This window comes from Bactrocera neohumeralis, chromosome 3, assembly GCF_024586455.1.
Source record: "Bactrocera neohumeralis isolate Rockhampton chromosome 3, APGP_CSIRO_Bneo_wtdbg2-racon-allhic-juicebox.fasta_v2, whole genome shotgun sequence".
Classification (NCBI taxonomy): Eukaryota; Metazoa; Arthropoda; class Insecta; order Diptera; family Tephritidae; genus Bactrocera; species Bactrocera neohumeralis.
In genome coordinates, this window is record NC_065920.1 from 30282637 (window position 1) to 30302471 (window position 19835).

Genomic DNA, 19835 nt, shown 5'->3' on the forward strand with positions numbered 1-19835 from the left:
GTTCTTCGCCGCCGTTTTTAAATAGCTCGGCTGGCAATCCAGCGGCTTCCGCTGCTTTGCTGTTCTTCAGACGGGTAATTGCTATTCGAACTTCTTCATGGTAAGGCAATGGAACGTCTGCTCCATCGCCATCGATTCGGAAATCGGGTTTACTACCTCCTGGCGTTGTAGTTTCACTGCCATTCAGAAGGCTGCAAAAGTGTTGCCTCCATAATTTGAGTATGTTCTGGGCATCGGTCACTAGATCACCTTTGGGGTTCTACAAGAGTATGCTCCGGTCTTGAAAACTTCTGTAAGCCGCCGCATTTTTTCGTAGAATTTTCGAGCATTACCCCTGTCGGCCAGCTTATCAAGCTCTTCATGCTCACGTATTTCGGCTTCTTTCTGTTTCTGTCTGTAAATGCGTCTCGCTTCCCTCTGCAACTCTCTGTATCCCATACCGCACGTGTTGTGGTATATCGTAGCCTTGCGAGGTAGACAGTCTGTTTTCTCTCCGCTGCGACACGGCACTCCTCATTGTACCAGCTGTTCTTTTGCTTTTTCCGAAAACCAATGATTTCGTTTGCAGCTGTACGTAAGGAGTTTGAAATGCCGTTCCACAGTTCCCTTATACCTAGTTGTTGACGAGTGCTTTCAGAGAGCAGGAGTGCAAGTTGAGTAGAAAATCGTTCTGCCGCCTGTTTTGATTGCAGCTTCTCGACGTCGAACCTTCCTTTTGTTTGCTGACGTGCGTTTTTTGCTGCGCAGAGGCGGGTGCGTATATTGGTTGCTTCAAGATAGTGGTCCGAGTTTATGTTGGGACCTCGTAGCGTACGCACGTCTAAAATATTGAAAATGTGTCTTCCGTCTATCACAACATGATCGATCTGCTTGGTGTCTTTTCTATTCGGAGACAGAGAGGTAGCTTCGGGCCCGGGAGAAGTCGATCAGTCTCAACCTGTTTGGGCTGTTTTATCTGGGAGTCTGAATTTACTGAACGTTACGCCAAAGATTTTGACATCGTTCTTCGCTTTGATGCGGAATGTGGCTAGACGTTTATCCACCTGGATGAATGACAGGGCTCGTCGACGGAATCTCCCCCCCTACGAATACCACACCGAATTTGCGCTCCTTTATATGGCTACTGAAGCAAATGGACCTACATTCTAAGTGCATGGCCTTAACTCGTTATCCTTAGTGCGTTTGCCATGGTCTTCTTGAAAAGGGGGGTCTCTTATCCAAGGCTGTTTGGACTTTTTCATTGGGGGATTTTTACGTGGCAGGTGCCAAACCCAGTGTACAACCCTGTGTATGGGATGTTTCGCCTTCTCACCTTAGCTCGGCTTCAAACGGTTGAAATCAAAAAACCATGTCAAAGCCGCTCAAAAATCACATTAATTTTGTCTATAATCATGGCTTGAGGAGATTACATGTGAACATCCATCGAAAATGACCGGAATTGTGGAAGAAAAAATAACAGATTTTACACGCTGAAAATACACCATCGCATAGGACTACGATTTTGACCGAACTAAAAGTCAAAAAGGCAATGAATACGATCGCACAACCAGCGTATTCAACAGATTTGGCTGAAATTGGCGATCCATGGAACCCGTTTCCACTCGATCGAAGAAATAATACAAAATTCGCGAAGCATACGTGGTTTTAGTTTACAATCATAAAGTCTTCACTACTTCAATACAAAAATTGTATTTGCTTTAACGAACTTGAAGGAAACTCTATTAAAATGAAATGAAGCAAGTAACAAAATAGTTTCACTGTTAAATTGCATTCACAGCTTCACAAGCTATGAAAAAATCTAAAAGCAACCTTGCAGTAGAAGCAAAGAATTGAATGAAATACATAACATACACATATAACATAACACAATTTGTTTTCCCTTGCATTAGAGTTGAAAAATTCACAAATTCGATAATATTCCAGAAAGTAATTTGCTATTTCGCCATGTTTCGACATAAAGCAGGTCAGTTGCCACCACCGGTGCACTACTGTGGTGAAGGCAACGGAACGGAGCAAGTAATAACAGCAGGAATTCCGCAAGTGTGAACGGCTTCCATTGGCAATGTCTGCAGAAATTCAGATCATAACTGCGCTGATTAATATTTCGCCGCGCTCTAGTTGATGCAAAAAATATCGCCATAAAATTTGCATATTTCCATCTGTCATTTAGAGCTACAAATATTTGTATATACTAATATATATTAATTCGAAGCTATTTGGCAGCCTTATTTCGACATGCGGCCGCAATATGTGGTTAAGCGCCCTAAAGTATGTTTACATTTTATCGCGCTCATCTATTAGATTTCTCCTTTTAGATGCTGAAGCTTTAGATTCGCTTTGCAAATGAAGCAACAATCATAAAATTCTTGTATGCCCACACCCCAGCCGCTATACCCCATAACGCCACGACAGCTCTCACTTCAGCTCCTACCATCACCATGTGGGGGGCTGTCAGTGACACCAACGTTAGCGGTTATTAGAAATGTGAGTGTTTTCATATTAGTATTTACAGTAGTCCGGGTTATTGCTTTTGTTGGCATTTGTGGCTCGATTTGCTACGCTTTTTGTCGTAATTTGTTAGAGTCGTTGTAGATTTAAGCGCCACATTTCATACTCAGTCACAAGCACACACACACAAGTGCACACGCTCTGTACTCTTCATATATACAGCAATAAACTTGAGTGTTGGTCTAACCGAATTTGCATGAACACCACATTTGTTCGCTGCTATGCGCGTAGTTTCCTACTAATTTTTGCATGCACGTATGCACAGTGTAAGCGTGTAGAGGATAGTTAGATGCATACTTGTGCGGTGTTATGTGTGTGAGCTCCATTTGGCCACCTCCTTTGACTGTGCTACTGAAATTTGTTGGCGCAAATTTTGCGGCATTTTATTACATTTATTTCTGGGTGTGTGTGTGTGTGAGTCCATTTGCTGTCCTTTTATTTCTGCTTTTGTTGCGGTCGTGTTTGTGTTTTTGTTTGTTATGCAAAAATTATGAAAACACGCAAACATTTCTAGATTTATTACAATGCATATTTTTCGCGCAGCTTCTACAAAAGAGTCTATGTAGATTTTTTATAGCTTTTTAGATGATAACGAACTCAGATATACGACAATATTTGTGCAGAATTTTTAATATTCAGCTGAAGTATAAAACACTAAAGAGTCCAATGAATATTAAAAATAAATATATATTTTTACGCGCAGTGCGCAGGGTGAATCTCATACTATTTATTTATTTTTTTAACATGTGGCATGACGATACTTTCGCAATTTTTTTTGTGTAGAAACTCTGTAACAATAGAATAGAATTAAAATTTCGAAAACAGTTCCTGCTTATCAAAAAATTGTACTTAGAATACGTGACCTAGCAGGAGAGATTTGTATTAAAAAAAATGTAGTGAAAATTAACCTGGAAACCCGTGCACATCTATGTACATATATTTGTTTTTTCTGTACATTAGAAAATAATACAAGTATGATAAAGAGTAGGGTTCCTTATTTAAAAAAAAAAAAAAAAAAAAACTTTATCTTCGCACCAATACGTCCACAAAATCACTAAATATCACAACAGATTATTTCTCAGAATAACAAGACTCAAAATTATTTGTCTACAGAACCTGAAGCAATTACCAACACAACTACAAGCAAATTGCAAAGCGTATATGAATTAATAACAAATTTTTGTATCGTTAGTGTCGAGGGAGCCACCAGAGGACAAGTCTAGTATAAAGGGACGCCAAACTAATTCCAGTGTGAGAGCGCCACATTTTTCTATAAAATTTTCGCCCCGGGCGCAACATCTTGGGGGGCGGCAAAACGATCTTCGCTGTTTTTTAATATTCAGAAAAATACTTCAACAAATTTTTTAAAAAATTTATTATAAAAGTTAAAGAGTTGTACACTAACAATGTAGTAATCTGAATAACAATGAAAAATATTGATTTTTACTCGAATACTATTCAGTCTTTGAATTTGTCTTATATCTTTTCGCTTATATCTTTCTCAAAAATAGTGATAGAACTTAAAGATGAACTTTTCTAGCTTTGTCTAGCGTCGTATCACTCTCACAGTTACCCTATGCTTTGAATGTAATAAATACTTTTATTTCTCCAAATTTTCAAAATTGGTATATAAAAACTCCAATTCGGGCAAAAATTCCTGCAAATTGTGTCAAAAGTGTACAAAATATATGGCGAAAATGGGTTGTTTCAATGGCTTTGAATAAGATGTCTTGTAAATTTACTATGAATTTATTCAAAAACCATATTGTGAGAATTTTGGAACTTCAGAATTTGCGTGGCTTCTAGTTTCTGATTTTTATATACTTAATATCGAAAATATTTTGTAAAAATTTACTTTTGTTCGAACCACCTCATGAAACTTGTGTGTAGGTAGATAAAGGGGAGCGGCAGAACAATCTTGGCCCCGGGCGCCAGAAGTTTTAGCTACGGCACTGAGAGTACATATTCTTCTTTTTCTTAATTGGCGTAGACACCGCTTCCGCGATTATAGCCGAGTTAACAACAGCGCCCCAGTCGTTTCTTCTTTTCGCTACGTGGCTCCAATTTGCAATTCCAAGCGTAGCCAGGTCCTTCTCCTCTTGGTCCTTCCAAGGGAGTGGAGGTCTTCCTCTTCCACTGCTTCCCCCGGCGGTACTGCGTCGAATACTTTCAGAGCTGGAGTGTTTTCGTCTATTCGGACAGCATGACCTAGCCAGCGTAGCCGCTGTCTTTTAATTCGCTGAACTATGTCAATGTCGTCGTATATCTCGTACAGCTCATCGTTCCATCGAATGCGATATTCGCCGTGGCCAATGCACAAAGGACCATTAATCATTCGCAGAACTTTTCTCTCGAAAACTCGCAACGTCGACTCATCCGTTGTTGACATCGTCCAAGGCTCTGCACCATATAGCAGGACGGGAATTATGAGCGACTTATAGAGTTTGGTTTTTGTTTGTCGAGAGAGGACTTTGCTTCTCAATTGCCTACTCAGTCCGAAGTAGCACCTGTTGGCAAAAGTTATCCTGCGTTGGATTTCCAGGCTGACATTGTTGGTGGTGTTTACGCTGGTTCCAAGATAGACGAAATTATCTACGACTTCAAAGTTGTGACTGTCAACAGTGACGTGGAAGCCAAGTCGCGAGTGCGACGACTGTTTGCTTGATGACAGGATATATTTCGTCTTGCCCTCGTTCACCACCAGATCCATTTGCTTAGCTTCCTTGTCCAGTCTGGAGAAAGCAGTACTAACGGCGCGGGTGTTGAAACCGAAGATATCAATATCATCAGCATACGCCAGCAGCTGTACACTCTTATAAAAGATTGTACCTGCTCGATTAAGTTCAGCAGCTCGGATTATTTTCTCCAGCAGCAGGTTGAAGAAGTCGCACGATAGGAAGTCACCCTGTTTTAAACCTCATTTGGTATCGAACGGCTCGGAGAGGTCCTTCCCGATTCTGACGGAGCTTTTGGTATTGCTAAACGTCAGTTTACACAGCCGTATTACTTTTGCGGGGATACCAAATTCAGACATCGCGGCATAAAGGCAGCTCCTTTTCGTGCTGTCGAAAGCAGCTTTGAAATCGACGAAGAGGTGGTGTGTGTCGATTCTTCTTTCACGGGTCTTTTGCAAGATTTCGCGCATGGTGAATATTTGGTCAGTTCTTGATTTGCCAGGTCTAAAGCCACACTGATTAGGTCCAATCAGTTTGTTGACGGTGGGCTTTAATCTTTCACACAATACGCTTTATAGAACCTTATATGCGATGTTGAGGGGCTAATCCCACAGTAGTTGGCGCAGATTGTGGGGTCACCCTTTTTTATGGATTGGGCATAGCACACTTAAATTCCAATCGTTGGGCATTCTTTCATCCGACCATATTTTACAAAGAAGCTGATGCATGACCCCTATCAGTTCTTTGCCGCCGTTTTGAATAGCTCGGCCGGTAATCCATCGGCACCGGCTGCTTTGTACATATTACGAATCGCATTAAGAGGTTACGTTATCGTAATAACAATACTTACCAGTAAAAAAATAGTTTATCAACGAATATCAAGAGAAAAATTAAGTATCGTTGTAAAGAGAAGCTCAAAGCTTGCGGCCTTAATTTTTCTCTCTTTACTTTCAAACTTTTCGTTGAAAACATTATACGTAAAATATGCCTTATATTGTAAATTTTTGTTAATTTTTTATATTATTCCGAAGAGCTTTCGATTCTCTTAAATTACGGTTATAAAGTATATGCCCACTGGGTGAGATAACTTCCTTAAAGTCTTATGTGTTTCAAAGCGCTGCCATGAAAGCTGTGCCTTTATAGCTTTAATAACAGTAAACTTAATTTTACTTGAATATACGTTAACATAATGCTCTCTTGCTTGTGGACTGTAAGCTAGTAAGCTTTTTACATCTGTTAAGTAAAAGCAGACACTGTTTAAAATACTCAGTTAATTTTGTTATAAAACAATATAACAGTTGGAACACGACACCACACTATAATTTCCCATAAGTTTAAACAGCTGAAGCTTCTTATACCTGGACTACAGCCATATTATATCACGATATATACTATAAAGTTCTGTAACTCCATAAAACCTTTTCTACAAATTTATAAATATAAAGATTTTAGCTCCTCTGCATAACTTTCATTGCATTGACCTAAAAGGAAGAGAACACAGGTAAACTTTTTCTGGGAATGTAGCCGAATTATAGTTTGCAGAGTTGAACTTTTACCATAACAGGCTACGAGCTTTGTTATAGCTTATAAAGCTTAATAATTATATTTTTAAAATAAATAATGTCGTTCATATTTTTTAATCAAACAAAATTCGACATAATCGAAGATTTCACCATAATTTGAGTGAAATATAACTAGGAGTTAAACTACTGTAAACCAAACTAATATAAATTACTATAAAAAAATATAAGAAGCAAAGACACTTTTGCATGAAAGTGTGCATATTCGGTTTTATGGGGAATCTAATGCAAATAAAACAAAATGTATATTCATAATTTTATAGTAGTTATACTTCGTATAGCTATACTATGTTATGCCATCAATACAATATATTATGGCTTATTATTTCAGTAAAACAGAAAAATTTCTTAAAATAAATGTTGCTTAATTTAAATCGTTCACTTTCCCTGACAGCTAAATGCTATCGTAGTCCGATCTAAACAACATTTTCAGAGATTATGGCGATGCCTTGGATAACAAGCAATGTCAAATTTCATTAAAGGATATTGGTAAATAAAATAGTTTTCCGTACAATGGCTTGAGTTTTATCGTTCACTTTGTATTACAGCTATGTATGTATATGCTATCATGCTCCAATTTCGGCGGTTCCCACAAATAAGCAGTTGCTTGAGGAGAAAAGGACGTGTGCAAAATTTCAGATCAGAAGAATATGGCTAAATCAACTCAGCTCGTCACTCAAATCATATATACAAGTACATATGTCCATTTTAGACTGGATTGAAATAAACGAATGCACTTTTTTCACTCTGAAAAATTTGTTGGTAGACACCTTTAAGGAAGGCTCCCAAGTATGAGCTTTTTATTGATGGTCCTCCGGCTAACAAAAAACTAAACTAATTACAAAAGAAAAACATTTTTTGAAAAATGTATAAATCGCTTCCTTCTATTTCAAAAAATATTTAATTTTTTAGATTTTGTAAGTAATTGAAAAATCTTCAAATCGGGTTCAAAAGGATTTTTTCTTAAATCTATTTGTGTAAAAGATATTGATGGTTAAACGTTTATTATTTTAAGGAAAAACACTTTTTTCTTTAACAAAGTTATAACTGAATGGAAAACCATTATATTAAATGAGTTTTGCAATGTCAAAAAATAATAAAAAAAAAAACATTTTAAACGAATAAAAAACTAAGTAGCAATTTTCCATAGCAGTAAATTCCGATTTATAATTTCATAATACAGTTTAATTAAAATAATCAGAATATAACCGTTAATATCTTTTAATCGGTTAGATTTGCAAAAAAAAAAGCGGTATACACCTTTTTTTGGAAGAGTATTCAGTTTCTTCGCTTTCTAATAGTTGGGAGCGACATACAAATTTGTCTATCAGATAATAAGAAAAATATATAAAATGGTTATACGGAAGACCCTACCGTTACAACTAATAGCTCATATTTGGAGAGTCATTCTTAAAGGTGTCCATCAACCTGCTAAGGTTTTGTGATCCTTTTGTGATCAAGAAGCTACTCACCACCGGAACCAGCGATTTCGGGCCACTATAACTGAACGATAAAAATCACGTATTTGTATAGAACTTTAGCACACTATACCATACACGCCGATGTCAAAAAATCGGACCGATTAAAGCCGAGATAACATTATTCTCTAAAGTTATTGTTGTTCCTTCAAAAGCAACCTTAATTCGAATAAAAGAACTAACAAGACGTTTTCCATTGGAAAAAAAAAATGGAGGAGTACGTTACAGATACAGTTAAACGAATAGTTGAATTGGACCTGTGAAAGATGTTAAAGATTTAATTTTTTTCATTCACAGCCTAGCACGCACAACCTCTAAAATCATTAGTTTCAGCTTATTTGTTGTGGTTTTTTGCTTGAATACTTTATTACATCAGGTGGGGGCCAAATTACTAAAGCACTTATACAGGAGCAATATCTGTACTATTCCGTATATTGCAAGGCCTAAACATCACATAGGTATACACAAGCGTTCAATCAGCTAGTATTTAAGAAAAAAACTTTGCATATACGGACAGACATACCAAGGCAACTAGCTAAAAATATTTTGCATTGGGCCTTATGTCGTTGCATGCGGCAGCTGGTAGCATATTAGACAAAGCAATGGTGAAATTTGAAAGTATTCGGAAATAGTGTGCACGAATACCAGAGCATTCTCACATATGCATAATGCATTAGAGAAAAACCAAAACGCTGTGGTGCACTTGTCGACCGAGCGAGTCAAATAAAATGCGTGGAACCACAGGCGGCAACTAGTAGGAAATCTAACGATGCTAACGATTGCAGCAAAGTCTGCTGACGCCGAAGTGTGTGTGTATGTTAGCAAGCGGGGATGGCATGTACGCCAGATTGAATTCTCTTGTAATTGATGTTGCAAACATTTGCTTTTATTTCTTTTATTTCAGCTTTGCTGCGGAGTTGCGGTCAACACGAATAAACACCATAACTTCAACAAAAACTATAAGCGCTTTTATGGGTAGATCTGAGCAAAGACAACGTAAAACGCATCCTTTATTTTAATTGCTTGGCAATTTTCAAAAGAAAACAACGCAGATTCTCAGCTAAATCACAGATGAAATCAAATAAAACGTTGCCGACATTTGTAGTATTGAATGCACGTTGCGCATACGACGTGTCGACCCCGAACGGCACATAGAGCAAAACAAAAGGCTGGAGCGGGCGACTACGTGAGCACGTGAAATTTTCGGCGCGCTAACAGTACGATTGTTGAGCGGGCGTGATGGTTTAGAGAAAAGTGTGTAGGGCGATTTGAAAATGTGCGGAAAGAGCGGCGCTGCCACCGAGCAACTGCTACAAGTTCACTGGATCACAAAGTGCAGGAGAAATCATTGCAATTTATAACAACTTATCGATGTCATCAATCACTAGCCTCCACTGCACGCAACGGACTGATAAACTAACTCAAGAAGTGCGCTTGAATACAAGTTCGGTTGCAGAAGGGTGGGAGTGCCTTACATATACATTCACATGTGTGCGAGTAAGTGAATAACATTCGTAAATAGTTAGCGGAAGCAGACGCAAACTATATAAAGGATTCTGTGCAAGAGTATATACTCACATCTTACTCGTACACACGCCAGTACGCATATGTATAAGCAAACTGATACTAATGTTTTTGCAGATAAATAACTTTATTAACACCCTACAGTGTACGTAATCTGGAGTAAATGGACGTTAAATTAAAGTGAAATTGGAAATTGCGCATTTACGGATTCATGTAGTTGGGGTAAGATTTCACTGTATTGCTTTTAGTTAGTCTGAAAGAGCACGAATGGTGGAATCCTGTAACCCTGTAATGATATTCTATCATAGAAGCTTCGCCAGCATCAAATATTAATTAATATTTCAATGATGGACGTGAAATTTCCAGAAGTTCATTAATTTGTATTACAACTACGGCATCCATACCAGCTTAATTTTTATTTTATTATCGAAAGCTATATTTACGAAAGTTTTGAGAATGTTTCTGTGCAGAAAAACTTTTTATCAGCACTTGACCATTAACTCTAGATCTGAAAACATAAAAAAATCTATTAATATTTGCAAATTTATTTTTGGACAGAACCTAGACAAAATCGAGACACCGAACGTAACAATATAGCCTACCTTATAAAGGAACAATGAAACCTAACGCGCAAAACTGCATGGGACTAGTTCTTCTCACAACGAGACTAGTGTATGCTATGAGTCTAGTTCACCTCTCAGCCCGACCAGTCTTATTACTATCGTACTAGTCGATTTTATTGAATGACAGTTAGCAGTATAATACCGGAAAATATAAGTAAAATCCTTGTTTTGTGGCATGTGCAGTTGATTGGGAAGCGGGAGAGTTTAGTAAAACAGAAACTCCACATAATACCCAACCGTATGGTCATTTATATTAATTTAATTTTCTTTTTGCATAAGTAAGGTTATTGAAATTTATAGTTTCGACTAAAATTTATTTCCTCACTCACACATGTTTATTTAATCTTGCTCGTTTGGTATGCAATACGCTTTCGGTGCTTGCAATATTAATAGGCAATAATAAGTAAATTGCTGCATATGAGCAGCTTTCTACTTTAATTTCATTAATTAAGAGCGTTGTAAATGCATACCCAATTCCTTTGGAGTACTACGAAGTGATTTTGTGCCAGTGCAAAATGTCAATTAAGCGAAATAGTTTATGTGGAAATATTAACATTCATATCTATTAACTATTGGAAGTGCATAATGTTAAATTTATTGGTTACTGTGGGTAAGTAATATCTAATTTTGGTGATTTGATTAATTAAATGTTCATAAGAAGATAGTGAAACTTACTAATGCCCGTTGGGTGTTTTTGGCAAGGGATTCTCGACATACTTTTCCATTCTTAAAGATGTTTGTTAAAAGCAGCTAATATTCACTTAAAGGGTTATTCTGGTTTAGAAATTCGAAAAAATCGATTTTTTTGCATATTTTTATAGTATAACACTTCAAGAAAATGACTCTAGGAGGGTTTTTCAAAATTCAAATTATTTTCCGAGTTACTGCTCATTTTGTGACACCGACTCTGCCTGCGCGCGACTAGTTCTCAAACTTTAAACTCGTTTTTCTCATAACTACTTTTTTAGAAACGGTGTGTATGATATCTCAATTCTATTCAACCGATTCACATGAGATTTTACACAGAGCTTTCCTATACATTATAGTATCACACTACGTAGAGCTTTCGAAAAAATTTTTTTTTTTTTGTATTTTTAAAAAATTCCCAACCACAAAAAACAAGGAGAATACGAAACTTTTTTTCAAACCTCCACCATTTGTAAAAAAAATTCTTCTTTTCAAAACATTTCGTCTGGCGATAACTACACTTTTACTCTTCACGGGTTTCGCATAAGTTTTAATTTTGGGTCACGGAAAGGATTTATATCCTGCACACCAGGACAAGCCATTGTTTCATCGGTCTCTACTTCGCCGACATGCAGTTTTCTTTTATTTAATTTTTTATACTCTCGCAACAAAGTTGCTAAGGAGAGTTTATATTTTGTTCACATAACGGTTGATTCTTAGATATTTATATTTACCAAAGTGATCAGGTTAACGAGTGAAAAATGGATGTCTGTCTGTCCGTCCGTCCGTCTGTCCGTGCAAGCTGTAACTTGAGTAAAAATTGAGATATCATGATGAAACAAGTACAAGTATTCCTTGGCTCCATAAGAAGGTTAAGTTCGAAGATGGGAAAAATCGGCCTACTGCCACGCCCACAAAATGGCGGAAACCGAAAAGCTATAAAGTGTCATAACTAAGCCATAAATAAAGATATTAAAGTGAAATTTGGCACAAAAGGATCGCATTAGGAAGGGGCATATTTGGACGTAAATTTTTTGGAAAAGTGGGCGTGGCCCCGCCCCCTAATAAGTTTTTGTACATATCTCGGAGACTACTATAGCTATGTCAACCAAACTCTATAGAGTCGTTTCCCTCAAATTTCATATACAGTTCAAAAATGGAAGAAATCGGATAATAACCACGCCCACCTCCCATACAAAGGTAATGTTGAAAATCACTAAAAGTGCTTTAACCGACTAACAAAAAACGTCAGAAACACTAAATTTTACGGAAGAAATTGCAGAAGGAAGCTGCACCCAGGCTTTTTTAAAAATTGAAAATGGGCGTGGCCTCGCCCACTTATGGACCAAAAACCATATCTCAGGAACTACTAGACCGATTTCAATGATTCGGTATATAATATTTTCTTAACACCCCGATGACATGTACGAAATATAGGTGAAATCGGCTCACAACCACGCCTTCTTCCAATATAACGCTATTTTGAAATCCATCTGATGCCTTCTCTGTATAATACGAGTATATACTTACATACATTAGGAACCAATGATGATAGCGGAATAAGACTTTACACAAATACGGTATTTGAAAAATATGTAAATGACGGATAATGAAATCTCGATTATCACTTTATCATGTGAGAGTATAAAATGTTCGGTGACACCCGAACTTAGCCCTCTTACTTGTTTTCTTATATTATTCATATTTTGTATTTTTAGAATATCAATAAAAAAATGTAAAAAAAATGGATAGTCAAAATAATTTTTGATTTTTTTTATCGCGTCAAAAAAAATTCCTAAAATTCGGACTTCTAAACCAGAATACCCCCTTAAGATATTGGTCTCAATGATTAAATTAAGTTAAAAAATTTATAACTGCCGAAATTTCTACGCTTTAATTAATTTAAAAATAGATCATTACTGACAACATTTCTATTAATTTATTATTTAAAAGAGCAGCAAAAAGCTAATCCAACTGTGATTGCATATTGCATATAATAATTTAAATAACATGTTATATCACTCCTTCAAACTTTTTATGTGTGTATGTATATGTATTACAAAATTAATCACAATCGTGTTCTAATATAATACAATAAATATGTAAAGACGCAAAATAGTGTTAACTTCGGTTCCACCAAAGCTATAATACCATTCTCAAACACTAAAAGTATAGAAGAAGATAAAAGAACTGATCTGAGAACTGAGAATTGATCAGTTTGCATGACAGCTATAACCTGTATTGGTCCGTCCAAAAAATACATCAAGGATTGTAGCACTGCCCTGTGTAATACTTTTTGCCGAATGTCGTGAATATATTTCGACAAATCAAAACGTTTTTCATATAAGGACTTGACTCGAATCTGTCAGTTTGTATGACAGCTTGATATTGAAGATATCTTATCAAGTGACAGCATTTTGCATACAAGCACTTGATTCCGATAGTTCGGTTTGTATAACGACTATGTATATGCTATATTGGTCTGATAGGGGTAGTTTCAACAAATTAGCGGCTTTTTGTAGAGAAAAGGGCAATATATTGGGTAGTCGTAATTTGTCAATAGATGTTGTTGCAGTCGCATATTTCCGATGCTGCCAATCACATTGTGTCATACCATATAGTGTCGAAAAGGATTGATTTTAAGCTCATTTACCAAAAAAAAATTTAATTCGGGGAAGTTGAAAACAACTTACAGCTATTCAAAAATGAGTAAATTTAATGAAAACAAGTAAAAAAGACCTAAATTCGGGTGCAACCGAACATTCTACACTCTTGCAACTTACAGGAATCAAAGCCAGGGAAATACTTTAAGATGTAAAATGTCAACCAGAGGATCTTATTCTAAGCAATTTTAAATATACATACGCCATACAGGTATATAACTTATACACTGACCTTCATATATATTTAGCATAAGATTTGTTACGAAAACTAAAATCATTATACAAAGTCATTATACAAAATCAGCCGGATGTTCGGAAATCCTGTTAAAGGTTATATGGGAGCTAGAGAAAGTTTTGCCTCAATTGTATCCATTTTAGGCACAAAGATAAACTGTTACGAGTAAAATACGTTCTGAAATTTTCATTGAGATAACAGTAATATTGGCCGATAAATCCAGCATAAAGTGAACAGGAAGTTCGATAATCTTTATATTGGGTATATTGGGACTCAGGGAAGTATTGACCCGATTCTACCCATTTTAGATACACAGAATTACTACTGCAGGAAAAGGATCCTGTCTCAAAAGTCAACTATAGGTACTGGTGTCCACATATTCGGTACCAAGGGTCTTGAACAGTTTTGCTTGGATTTGAACAATTTCTTGTCCTAAGATGGCATACACTAAAGACTTTATTCGTACAAAGTTTAATCCCATTATACTAATTACTTCTTGCTCTGTGTACTGGAAAGTAAAACTGGAAAACAAGTGAATTTTAAAATTGTGCTATACAGGAAGTAGGCGTTGTTATTGTCCGATTTCACTCATTTTCACAAAGTAACATCGAAATATAAAAATAATGATGCGTTCCAAATGTTATCGAAATCAGTTGGCCGGTCGCGAGATATGGCATTTCACCAAAAGGGGGCGGTGCCACGCCCATTGTCCAATTTTTATCCCGGGCCCTATAAAGCCTTATCATACTATCCCGCACGTTTCGACGTTTCTGGCGCATTTAGTTATTGATTTACCGCGCCTTTGGTAGTTTTGAACAGTACCGTTATATGGAGAGTGAGCCGGGTTTTCATCCGATTTCATTCATTTTCACACTATCAGTAGGATTTCTTGAAATATTGCGCTAATGGAATTTGGTTTTTGTAACTTTTGCGGCTTAACATATTAGGGGGCAGGGCCACAGCCACTTTTTCAAAATTCTTTATCCACAGGTGCCCCTGCTACTGCGTTACCCTGTGCAAAATTACAGTCTTATATCTTAATTAAGTCCTTAGTAATGGCACTCTATAGGTATTCGTTAATGGCGATTAGTGGGCGTGGCAGTGATCCGATTACGGCCATCTACGAACTCGAACTTTTTGTGTATTAAGGAACCCACATACCCACATATCAAGTTTCATCAAGATATCTCAATTTTTACTCAAGTTACAGCTTGCACAGACGAACAGACAGACACTCAACCGGGTTTCAACTTCTCTCGTCACCCTCATCATTTATATATACATATATATATATATATAACCCTATATCTATCTCGATTAGTTTTAGGTAGTAAGTACAACCGTTATGTGAACAAAACTATAATACACTCTGGGCTTGATCCTACTTCGGCTTATCTCATAACCTCCCTGTCTGTTCCAGTCTTGTTTTCTGTGTCGTGTCTTAGTTGTCCGTTGGATTTGTAGTTCTCTTCATTATTTTGGCCGCTACTTCAAACACGGATTCCCACTTATGTGGTGATTCCATTTGATACACTAGGTTCTCTTGGCTTGGGTCTATCCCGAATCCAGTTTTGAAAATTCGCCTTTCTTAGTCATATTTCGCACAATGTCTTAGGAAACATTTAGGTGAAAATTGGCTTCTCCAATAATTAGCAACAAATGAAGTTTTGAATTCTGTGGAAATATGTTGGGTTACTACTTTTGTGTGAATACATTATACATATAAAAGCGAAAGTAAGTTCAAACAGCTTGACTCAAAAAGAATGAAGTATAGTTGTTGAAAAATAGGCGCGATTACTAAATTCGGCAGCATTCCTCAATATATACTTTTTACAACAACAACAACAAAATTTACTTCCTCATCTTTTTCTTAGTTACAAACTGAGTCAACACCTTAATGGTGAGGACTGTATGTCGGAATTTGCAGTAAGAAATTTAGTACTTATTGACACATTAATGATATGTTTTACTTAGGTCTGCTGAAAAATAAACTGAGGTAATTGGCAGATAAATTGGTCCTCATTGAGGTTGAAACTTCATACACGTAACTGACTTGAACCATATTGCTGGAACAAGGTATGATAAAATTATATGTTTACTAACAGAATGGCTGAAAAAAAATAGAAACAAGATAACAAAGTACCTTCTGCTAGTGTGGATTTTCATTTTCAATTAATAAATAACTATTTTTTAATAAATTTTTATTTATTATAATAAACCTATATATTTGTTTCATGAGAAATTCCATACTCAACTTATTTTCTCATTATCAAGCTAAATAATTATTTTAATTTTAAGCTAATATTAAATTATTTATGCTAAATAAATATCGTCACACTTGAGGCAATACTGCTCATGACTAGTTTTTGAGGCATCGAAGAAATGAACTAGATGTTTACTTTACACTCTGTTCTTCTCAAGCAAATAGTGAACTAGCCGAGTTGCTGCGAAAAGAAAACAAAAAGTTGAGATGAGTTTTCGCAGAAGCGAAGCAATGGAAGTGACTAGAACGCCGAATGCACTTGAAATGCTATGGTTTACTAATTAAGCGCCTATAAGTATGCTTCACAGTTTCAGAAGAAAATTGCAGCAATTTAAGTATCGGTTGAAATTTCTACGGCAAATAAACAAATAAAATAAGACAGTGTTGCAAGAACTACAGCAACGAACGCAGTTTAAAGTGGTAAGTAAAACAACAAAAATAAAAGTGCGCTTGAAACTTTAGCATGCTTTCGCACGGCATCTTCTCTACTTTTCAAATAAATACCTCAAACGCAAATACAGGAGAATCATGATTTGGTTAGCAGCGAAAATTTTATTGCTCGTCTAGTAAATAAACAAACACCTGCGCGCACAGAAACTGACTATGAACAAACACCGACAGAGAAGCAGGAGAGTTAGCAAACTGGTGCAAATCATGGCAGTGTAAATTAGGATGCTGCACGTACATATAGTTCATTAATGCGCATCTACAAATGTGTGTTTGTATGTTTGTAACAGCGCTAAACCGCAACGCACGCAAAACAAGTTTGTAGTGGAGAAAAGCCGCTTTCTCAGCACTTTACCGTAATAAGTACTTCACAGATTTTAATTCTCGCATGCCTACTCCAATTTTTTCCGAGTTGCAAAAATTAGGAAACTTTCCAAATGCTTCATTATTGCAACCACTGCAACAACAAAAACTAGGTGATGAGTTAAATTTTGCTTCAACTGCACTTAACTCTACTCTAATTCACCTTAATTCGCTACGCTACTTTTCGGCTCACCATGGACACCTACTCTACTCGGCGGATGTTTACGAAATTTGATACTTGTCTGGTTCGCTGTTTGAGCGGTTAGAATAACACGCGCCAACCCAACGCGATAAGGCTCTTAAACTGGGTTGAGTGTAAAACAACAACAATTAATTATTAATACGAGATCTAATAAACAATTTCATTATAAGAATTGTTATTATTGTGTAGAAAGTTTGCAACAACCACTTTTCTAGTAAATTAAGCTATAAAAAATACATATATACATTATTATATTAAATTTCTTGCTGTTTAAAAACATATGCGGAAATTTGTAATAAAGCTTATATTGTTTTCGATTATGTCCACAGAGCAACATCCCGTATAATGTATAAAACCGAAAGGCACTTAGCTCTAAACCCCAGCTTTGATGTTACATTACAGACCCGATGTAAAGTCAACGTTATTACCACAGATTAAAACAAGCACGGAAGTGCTAATTTCGGGTGCAACCGAACATTTTATACTCTTGCAACTTGCAAGAATCAAAGCGAGGGAAGTACTTTAAGGGATAAAACCAATTATATAGAGTAAAGCCAGCCGGCTATTCGAAAATCCTGATATTATGTCGAGGCCAGGCCAAATTTTAGGCACAAAGATACACTGTTATGAGTAAAACATGCTCTCTTATTTTCATTGGGATAACTCACATATTGGCCGATATATGCGGTACAAAGTCAACTGGAAGTTCGAAAATCATTATAATGTATTAGGTATACGAGGCTCAGTGAAGTATTGAATCGATTCAACCCAATTTGACAAACAGATATACCATTATAAGAGAAGGATTATCTCTTAATTTCAGTTATGCATATCACTATTATGCAACTATGGGTACCGGGGTCTAAATATTTGGTACTTAGGCGCTCGAACAGTTTTTATTGGATTTAAACAATTTTTGGTCATAAGATGGCACACACTAAATACATTATTCGCGCAAAGTTTTATCAAGTGGAATTTAAAATTGTTTTATATTCGAATTACGCATGATTGTAGTCCGATTTCGTCCACTTTCACGGCGTGACATAAGAATGTAAGAAGAATGCCACATACTAAAATTTGGTTGGTCGGGTCTCGAGATATGGAATTTCACCAAAAACTGGGCGGTGCCACGCCCTGGTTAAATTTTCACACCGGCTCCCATAAAGCGTATTCTTACCATCTCGTTGGTAAAATTTAATGTCTCTGACGTAATTAGTTATTGATTTATTGCGCTTTTAGTGGTTTTGAAGAGTACCGTTATATGGGGAGAGGGCGGACTTTTTTTCCGATTTCATCCATTTTCACACTGTCGGTAAGAGTTCTTATAATATTTCCGCCCAGAAAATTTTGTTGTTGTAGCTTTAATGTTTTAGGAGATATGTATATTAAACTAAGTAGAGGGCGGGGCCACGCCCACTTTTTCAAAAGTGAGTGATCCCCTGTCTCAAATTACAGTTTTATGCCTTAATTTAGTACTTAGTTATGGCACTTTATAGGTTTTCGGTGAATGGCGTTTTATGGGCGTGGCAGTAGTCCGATTACGCCGTATTTTTTTTTGTGCTAACGAATCCACATACCAAGTTTCGTCAAGATATCTCAATGTTTACTCTAGTTACAGCTTGCACGGATGGACGGACGGTCAGACAGACAGTCAGTCAACAAGATTTCAACTTTTGTCGTCATCCTGATAATTTACATATATATAGATATAGATAGAGGGTCTATCGCGTTTAGTTTCCTGAACACCACAGATTAAAATTCTTCATGCATTCGTTCAATACCTATTCTCCGATCCACGGTGGTGCTATGTAACAAATTATATATCTTAACAGCTGACTTAGATAGTCATCAATGTCATTTTTTCGGCGTAAATGTAGTGTTATTTTGTTACACATACTTACAATCTTTATGCAAAAATAGAATCACTGTGTTATATACTTGTATTCGACTAGGAGTTTCTGAAATATGTTTGCCTATCTTTGTCATACAAAAAACAAACAAAAAATTGCTAAGAAATCGGTGATGGTTCTAAATTGAATTGACTTGAGCAGTTCTTAACACGCTCGCATTAATACATACTTAATATAATTCATAAGTAAAAGTTTGCCGACCAGTGATCTAGATAACATATTGCGAGAGTATTACAGATTTAGGAAAGATAAAGCAAAACCCTAATAAATTACTTGTAGCTTTATTATATTTTATTGGAGTAGTTGCAAACTAAATTTTTTGAAAAGCTCTTTATATTGTTAAGCATTCTTACAACTTTTACTTCTTATCTTAGTTCAATATGGCAGCGTTATATATTATACTTCGGATATACAAGCTGCGTTCCAAAGTAAACAGGACTTTTTGAATCTAGCTCCCCTGGTGGCGGCATCTAAATGTCGACTGGTGCGTCTGAATCTGATATCCTTATCGATTGTCTTGTGAGAATTTTATGACATTGATTGGAAGTGAAGTTATTGCGTTTTAAGTGTCGGTATGTTTGTGTTATCGGTGCGAAAATGAGCTTCGAACAAAGAGCCAACATTAAATTTTTTTTTAAAATTGGTAAAACTTTTACCGAAGCGTTTTATTTTATGAA

General features: G+C 36.4%; 1 protein-coding gene across 2 annotated transcripts in view; it reads right to left on the reverse strand.

Annotated features, from left to right (window-relative positions):
* LOC126753614 (putative neural-cadherin 2) overlaps nt 1–19835 on the reverse strand; it is a 363083-nt gene that overhangs the window by 156204 nt on the left and 187044 nt on the right. The window lies entirely within an intron of this gene.